General features: G+C 41.7%; 1 long non-coding RNA gene across 1 annotated transcript in view; it reads right to left on the bottom strand.

Moving 5' to 3' along the window:
• The window catches only part of LOC121929621, a 13,335-nt gene extending 5,805 nt beyond the window's left edge, over positions 1–7,530 (bottom strand). Inside the window, exon 1 of the long non-coding RNA XR_006103701.1 lies at positions 6,829–7,530. This is a non-coding gene — a long non-coding RNA (uncharacterized LOC121929621). The remainder of the gene's footprint in view (positions 1–6,828) is intronic.
• Positions 7,531–8,006: the final 476 nt, after the last annotated feature.

Raw genomic sequence — 8,006 nt, forward strand, 5'->3', positions numbered from 1 at the left:
CCAGTCCAACCCCATGCCATGCAGGAAATCTAAATCAAAGCATCCCCGACAGATGGCCATCCAGCCTCTGTTTGAAGACCTCTAAGGAAGGAGACTCCACTACATTCCAAAGGAATGTGTTCCACTGTCAAACAGCCCTTACTGTCAGGAAGTTCTTCCTAATGTTGAGGTGGAATATCTTTTCCTGTAGCTTGCCTCCATTGTTCCACATTCTAGTCTCTGGAGCAGCAGAAAACAAGCTTGCTCCCTCCTCAACATGACATCTCTTCAAATATTTAAACAGGGCTATCATATCACCTCTAAACCTTCTCTTTTCCAGACTAAACATCCCCAGCTCCCTAAGTCTTTCCTCATAGGGCATGGTTTCCAGACCTTTCACCATTTTAGTCGCCCTCCTTTGGACACCCTCCAGTTTCTCAATGTTCTTTGAGAATTGTGGTGCCCAGAACTGAACGCAATATTCCAGGTGGGGCCTGACCAGAGTAGAATATAGATCCCTTTCACACGTAGTTTCATTCAGCCAGGTGTCCCCCATCCTATATTTGTGCATTTCATTTTTCCGCCCAAAGCTCAGAACCTTACATTTCTCCGTGTTGAATTTCATTTTGTTAGCTTTGGTCCAGTTTTCTAGTCTGTTCAGGTCATTTTGAATCTTGATCCTGTCCTCTGGGGTATTAGCTACTTCTCCTCATTTGGTGTCATCTGCTAATTTGATAAGTATGCCCCCAATTTAAGGAAACATTTAGTTACAAATTCTTTAAAATTGTAACTAGTCTGGATGATGCTGGAGAATGATGTGTTGTAGATTTTTCTTATTGTGTAGATATTTACATATCGTGTGGTTCATTTGCTTGGAATAAAAACAATAAAAACAGAAAAAAGTGGATATGTGGCACTTGCAATTTCAAAACTATCATTGTGCACTGCATGCAGAATTACTTTGATTATTCTGGAGCTAATCCAGAAATTTTATGAGTCACAACTCTTATCTGCTAACATCATTGGCAACACTGGGTGGGAGATTTTAGGAGGTGTGGTGCATTGAAAAAAGGGGAACAATATATCAAACTCTAAAGTAACTCTTCTATAATGACGGCCGCCCGACTGCATGGGCAGGCTGCGTTGCCGCTGGAGCCTGGCACCACTGAGGCTCAGCATGCCCCAGCATGCCTTGCTGGGCGTTCGCCAGCCTCCTATTGGCCGGCCGGGGGGGAGGAACTTCCGCCTCCAGAGCGACACTCTGGGAGGAGGATGGTTCCTCTTGATGGTCACCCCGGTCCTCCAGGGCAGCCAATTACCTGGCTGCTCCTGGGGGTGGGGCGACTCCCCTCCTGGCCCCCACCATTCCAGCTGGCCTATAAAAGGCCATGTGGCATCCTTCCTCGGTGCCATTCTTGCTCAGCTCTCCCACCCGCCCTCCCTAGGGTGCATGGTTTTTTGTCACAACTTTGGGCGGCAGCAGAGGTTCTGGATCTGATAGGCATGGTCTATAAGGTTGCATGACACTGTATCAGGAGTCCCAAAGGGACACGGGAGCGATGAGGGCAAGCATTGTGGCCATTGCGAGGGCCATAAAGTGACACCGCTTCCCGGTGACTAGGGGCTTTATGATTAAATGCAATCAGTGGGTTGCATGGATTCGAGAGGGCATTAATTTAGCCCCTAGCTCATCCCAATTCCTTGCTCTATATGACATGCCCATTATCTTACAACGGCGGGTTGTACGATGATCCAGACCATATGCTTTTGGCCAACCCTATCTTTTTGTTGCTGGCTTGCATTAATAAAGTTGTGGCCTTTCCTCCACATGTGGCTCTGCTTGTTATTGTAGTGCACCATCCCAGGCAATAACTTTAAGAAGGGCAGTCTGCCCGTGTCTTACCTTCCATAAAAGAAAGAGATCTGGTAGTAAGACCTTGCTATATTTAGACTTTCAGTTTTCAAATGTTGTCTTTCTCATATGATGAAAACTACTAAGCAAGCTTATTATCTGCAATAACTAGTGTTTCTTTCTTTTTCTTTTTTCTTTGGGAATGGAAAAGTACACATTTTAGCAGCTCTTCTACTAATGGTGGGGTTGTCAACATCCATGTGTCAATATTCCTTTCTTTGCCTTTACAGATAGTTATGTCTCAGTAGGTTAAGACATGCATATTAGTTCCTTTTCAATTTAGAATATGTTGGACTTGCTGATGCAAGAGGTCATGACAATGTCTGGAAAATGGGGAGCTAAACTTGATTTCCATATGTACTAGGTAAATAATGCTATCCTGTTGGGGAAAAAGCTTAAATAATATATGCATCAAAGCCTCAGCCTACAAGCATTAATTTTTAATAAACAATCTATATGGTTCTTCCCATATAGGCTGGGAGCATTTTTCAGAAGTATTTGATCATTCAAAGAGCGAATCAGTACACATAACCTTACTCGACTTGCCATTAATTATTTCTTCATTTATCTTTAAGGCAGCCACTTCACTTCCAGTGCTTCATGAAGAAATATAACTAAACAAGCAAATGAACTGGGGGAGGGGGGGTTTGTCCCACGGAGCCTCCAGTCTTCAACACTGGACCGAACAATACAGGGAGGAAAGAAAAGTGATAAGGTAGCAGGTAATGGATGTGAACATATTTAGAGACAAAATAAAGGCTTAATGGAAGAGAGGGATAGTCATGCTTGGAAGAAGAGGATGCCATCAAGGAGACACAACGTGATATTTTCCCAGATGCTGTGCTGTCTACACAGTGTTAACAGCTGGTTTAATTGTTTTAAAATTGTTTTTAAAATGTTATGTATTATCTTCTGGCGTTTCATTTGTGGTCAGGAACCAGGATTAAAGATAAGGTTCTTTTTTTGGTTTCTGAATGCAGATGCCAAGACCTCTCTGGCTTGTTGCTCAGTTTGGAAGACAGACCTGTCTTGCAAATTACTTCAGATGTGTTCGCCAGTAGCTAGTACTCATAAGTGGCTATTGAGTGTACAAACTTCCCTGTGGCTATTTACTCACTTTCTGGTATGATCTAGGATAAAGAAACACTGGACAGTAGGTCAATATTTGTAAAGGAAGAATTTTACTTTGTAGGAGGTAATTGACCTATCTTTCTTGTTCAAGAAACTTTGGGGGTTTCTTTGTCTGCATGTGTGTGTGTGTGTTGTTTTCTTTCCAAACATATTCAGTCAGGCTAAAATGTACACTGCTTTACATGAAGTAGAGTAGTGGTTTGTTTTTATTTGAGATGTTAACATCCCATGAATATTCATATCTTACTGTGCTTTTTCCATAAGTTATTGCAACTGGGACGAGGGTCCCCAAAGTAACAAGATTTGGATACAGTTATGACTGTAGAAGGCTTAGAACTAGACACATTAATGCTTGGCAATTCCCCTACTTTGATTACAATAGTTTAATGCAAGAAGATTTATTTTTTAAGTTAATTTGTATCCCACCTTTCTCCCAAATGGGACTCCAAGCAGCTCAAGATATGTTAAAACAAAACAATGTAAAGAGTATGGAGTACGAAAGTTTTTAAAAGCACTGAAACCTGAATTCAGTTAAAGCAGAACATTAACAAAACACAGTGAGAAACACATACAATACATATTACATGTAAAGGCAACACACATAATTGTATGCCAGTTAAGGCTGAAGGCTTGCATAAAAAAAAGGCTATTGCCTGCTGGCAGGAGGGATTTCAATAGCCTAGGCCAGTGATGGCGAACCTTTTCGAGCCTGAGTGCCCAAACTGCAACCCAAAACCCACTTCTTTATTGCAAAGTACCAGCACGGCAATTTAACCTGAATACTGAGGTTTTAGTTATAGTAGCATCTTTTATCTTAAAAGAAAAACACAATGCAAATAGCTTTTTATTGAAAGGTAAAAGTTTGCACTTGGCATGCTTTTGAACAATTAATAGAAGGGGAAAAGAATAACTGGAAGACAGGAGAGCCACAATAAACTGGAGTAATGGTGGGCGTGCCAACAGAAAGGGCTCTGCGTGCCTCCTCTGCGTGCCATAGGTTCACCATCACTGGCCCAGGCACAACCACAGAGAAGGCTATGTCCTATGTTTACACTTGATGAGATTATGAGGGTGGTGGAACAATAAGAAAACTTCCCCAGAAGATTGCAATACTCATCCAGCTCATATGAGGAGATATGGGCTTTCGGATAGCCTGTTAGTGTGGGTACAGAGTATACCCTAAATTGTGAAACATGAAGATGATCTTCTCATCTAATCCTGAGCATAAATATATTGTCCAGGGTACATTAAAAGTATTGAATGATTTCTTGGTGAGACCTTATTTAACTAGTTGCAACTGTTGACTTACACAAAGGATCATCCTCCTGAATGGCTTCTTTTCACTTTGATTGGTTTTTTAAAAAAAAAAAAAGAGGGAAGAAGAATGGGATGCAATTTCTGTTCAGTGCTGTTGATTATAGCAGAGCAAGTTATGACTAAATCCTGTCACTGTTGAATTATTGAACGAAACCCATGTTTAATATTTCAAGAATTGCCATGCACTACAAGATATCCCTAGCAGACACCCTGTAGCAAAAAAAAAAAGGCTGAGTAATTGACACATGCTGACTCTGAGATTGGAAGCATGACTTGAATGATAAATATTTAAAGAAAGGGAACTTTCCCTCCACATTGCCAATTCTCCATAAACAACATATTCTGCAGACAGCTTAATTTGAAAATTAGAATGGCAGTTTTCTTGTGGCTGCAATGCCTTAGTAGTTCATATTCTCTTGCTCTCACTCCCACTTCCCTGCTTTCAATATTTTTACTTTATTATCAAATGCATCAGCACATTTATGTAACTGAGCCCAGGATCACAACTAGTAACATTCTTCTTCTATGAAAAGTCACCTGCTACAATGTTGGGAATGTATGGGAAAAATAAAACCGACCAATATTCTGCTTCAGCTACTTAGCATTGTTTTCAAACAATTAGCCATGTTAGTCTCTTGCAGCATAAACAGGGGGAGGGGAGGGGGAAAAGAATGTAGCAACACCTTTATAGACCATGGGGCAAAAAAGACTACCCCAAAAGGATGGATTGGGGCTGCCCTGCAGCACCATAGCAACCACACATCATGGCCCCAAACCATCCCAATGCTGGCCCAAATAGGAGTGGAAAAGATCCACTCCTATTTGGGCTGGTAAAGGGCCACCTCAGTTGGTCCAGCTGCAACCACTGCAATGGCTTCAAGTTGCTCTGGGGGTGTGCAGTGTCAATGTATGCGTGGCCTCTGGGCATCTTGAGGATGTGTGGCATCAAAACGCCATGCCCCCATGCCACCTGGAAGCCAGCTTTTCCAGGCCATCTATTAGGCCCCTATTTGGTTTTTCTTTTATCATGAGCTTTCATAGATATAAACTTTTTTTCAGATGCAGTACTGAGTGATATCCAGGCCTCAGGATATAAAGCATATTTACACAGTTGTTCAAATTGAAGTGGGATGGAATGTACAGTGAACCCTTGTTATATGCTGGGGTTTGGTCCCAAGATCCCCTGTGGATAACAAAATCTGTGGATGCTCAAATCCCATTAAATATAATGACATAGGGAAATGGTGTACCTTCTAAAAAATGGAAATCAAGGTTTGATATTTGAAATTTATACTTTTTTGAACAGTTTCAAACCGTAGATGCTTGAATCAGTGTATAAAAAATCCGTGTATAAGAAGGGCTGACTGTAATAGGATCCAGAAAGATGTAAATTTTGTAGCAGATATAGCATACTAGCTATTAATATCAAACACAAATTAAAACACACATACACCTTAGAAACAAAATGAAACAAGAACAGCTAAGTTCAAGCCTGAACAAGTTTTATTTCCTAGGACATATCATTTGATGGAATTTAAGTGTCTCTCTGTGTAATTGGAATAGAATAACACTCTTCACCAAAGTCAGAGACATAGCTATGTAAGTCCGGAATATTAGTATGCAAGGAGATCTTGCAGCACCTTTGAGGAGCCCTGATGGCACAGTGGTTAAATGCCAATACTGCAGCCACAACATTGTGAGTTTGATCCCAAAAGGCTCCAGGATGACTCAGCCTTCCATCCATTTGTTGATCAGTGAAATAAGTTAGGGGCAATTGGCTTGCAGATTGTAAACCGCTTAGAGACTGTTGAGTTCACTGTGAAGTGGTATAGAAATGTAAATGCTATTGCTATTGCTCTGAGACTAACTGTGTGAAGAAAGTTGGAGCATGAGCTTTACCTCTCAGATGCAGTCCCACATCATGCATCTGAGGAAGCAGACTAAGGCCCAAACAAGAAGGGGAAATAAAAAAAGTTTCCAACCACTTTGGGGGCTTGACATTCAGATGATTCACATCCCAAAGTGGCCAGAAGCTGCTCCCAGGGTGCACTGAGGCAGAAAAAGCTCATACAAAAAGTAGCAGAAAAATCGGTTCCTGCTTCTGGCCCTTTAGGAACCGTTGTGGCAGGCTGCTTTGGGAGTGGGCTGTGCAGTCTCTGGCCATCAGAGGCCAGAGAGGGCTTGGGCTACTCCTTTTGGCCTGTCTCCTTTGCCTCTGAGTCTACAAAAAGCTCATGCAACAATTCCCCCCCCCCCCCCACATAGTCTCAAAGGTGCTTCAAGAACTCTGTGTTACACCAAGTTGTTTTTATTGAGACTGTGTTGGATATTTCCTCTTCCAAGAAACCCACCCCAGCAGGAGCACACACAGAAACTTGAAGCACCAAATTTGGTTTTGCACTATTCATGTAACATTTATTAAACATAAAGACATACATATATTCAAGTACCAAGAGAGCTCTCACACACATCATTCACCCAATACTCACGCATACAAGAGTGGCTGTCACTGAAGTCATTGATCAGGTGCCTTCATGAAGCCATGGGAGATCTGATGCCGCTGATTCAGGATCACCAAGTCACTGCTTTCAAAAGTCTCTCTTTTAAACCTTTCTGCCTTTCCACTGACCACCGCCTTTTGGGTTTTGTCCAGGAGTTTCTCCTTCAGCATAAACTGGGTTGTTTTCCACATTCCATCTCTTATCAGTCCAAATTTCAAACATCCTGGACGGTCATCCAAACATACAGTAACTCATCACTGTTAGAACCTGTACGTTCTCTGTTCCTCGATAAGGTTTTTGGCAGCTACATCTTGTTTTCTTCAAGATGCGCCATCTCCGTCAACAGACTTGAAATCCTCGCTTCGCTTGCCAGGTAACTTCCCCACATCATGCATTGCGGCTTCTCCATTTTGTTCAGAGCAACAGTGTCACCATATTCACATTCACTCATCTCTTCACATTTGCATACATGCCATAGAGGAAACAGATGATCTAATTTAATCAAATGTTTTGGAACAACAGAGAAGAATTTTTCCATGTGCATCCATTTCAAAACATGAAGATGATATGACTAAGGAGATTCCCTGGAGATTAAAATAGATCTATCCATCAGTGTCTTCTAACTGCTGGCCTTTAAGAGAAGGTATTTTGCTCTTTTACCTATATGCTAGACATTGCAAGGCTTATTATTCTTTTTTTTAAAAATAAGTATGAAATAGGACTTTACCACACCGGGGGGGGGGGGTGACTGAGGGAAAAGCAGGGGTTTAAATGGACATTAGCCCATGAAAATCAGGCTATTGTGGTGAAGATTTTCACATGCATCGTGATTAAGGAGGACTTATCCAGGCAATAAACAGGTAACAACCAGCTACAAATCATTCACAGGGAAATCATGTGAATGATTTGTTGCTGGTTGTTACCTGTTTATTGCAGGTATAAGTCCTCTTTTGCTGACCAACTCATTAAATAATGAGACCAGACACAGAGAACTGGGTTATAAAATGGACAACTTTATTAAAATTCAACCTATTTAACTGTATTCTTGAGAACTGCAAGCCGAGGGGGAGAACCGTGTGGAACAGCTGGCGGATGGTCTGCTCCAAGACCAATTCTCCAGCATCCAAGGGTGAAAACACAACCTGAGCCCCAAGGGCAATCCATAA

This window comes from Sceloporus undulatus, chromosome 4, assembly GCF_019175285.1.
Source record: "Sceloporus undulatus isolate JIND9_A2432 ecotype Alabama chromosome 4, SceUnd_v1.1, whole genome shotgun sequence".
NCBI lineage: Eukaryota > Metazoa > Chordata > Lepidosauria > Squamata > Phrynosomatidae > Sceloporus > Sceloporus undulatus.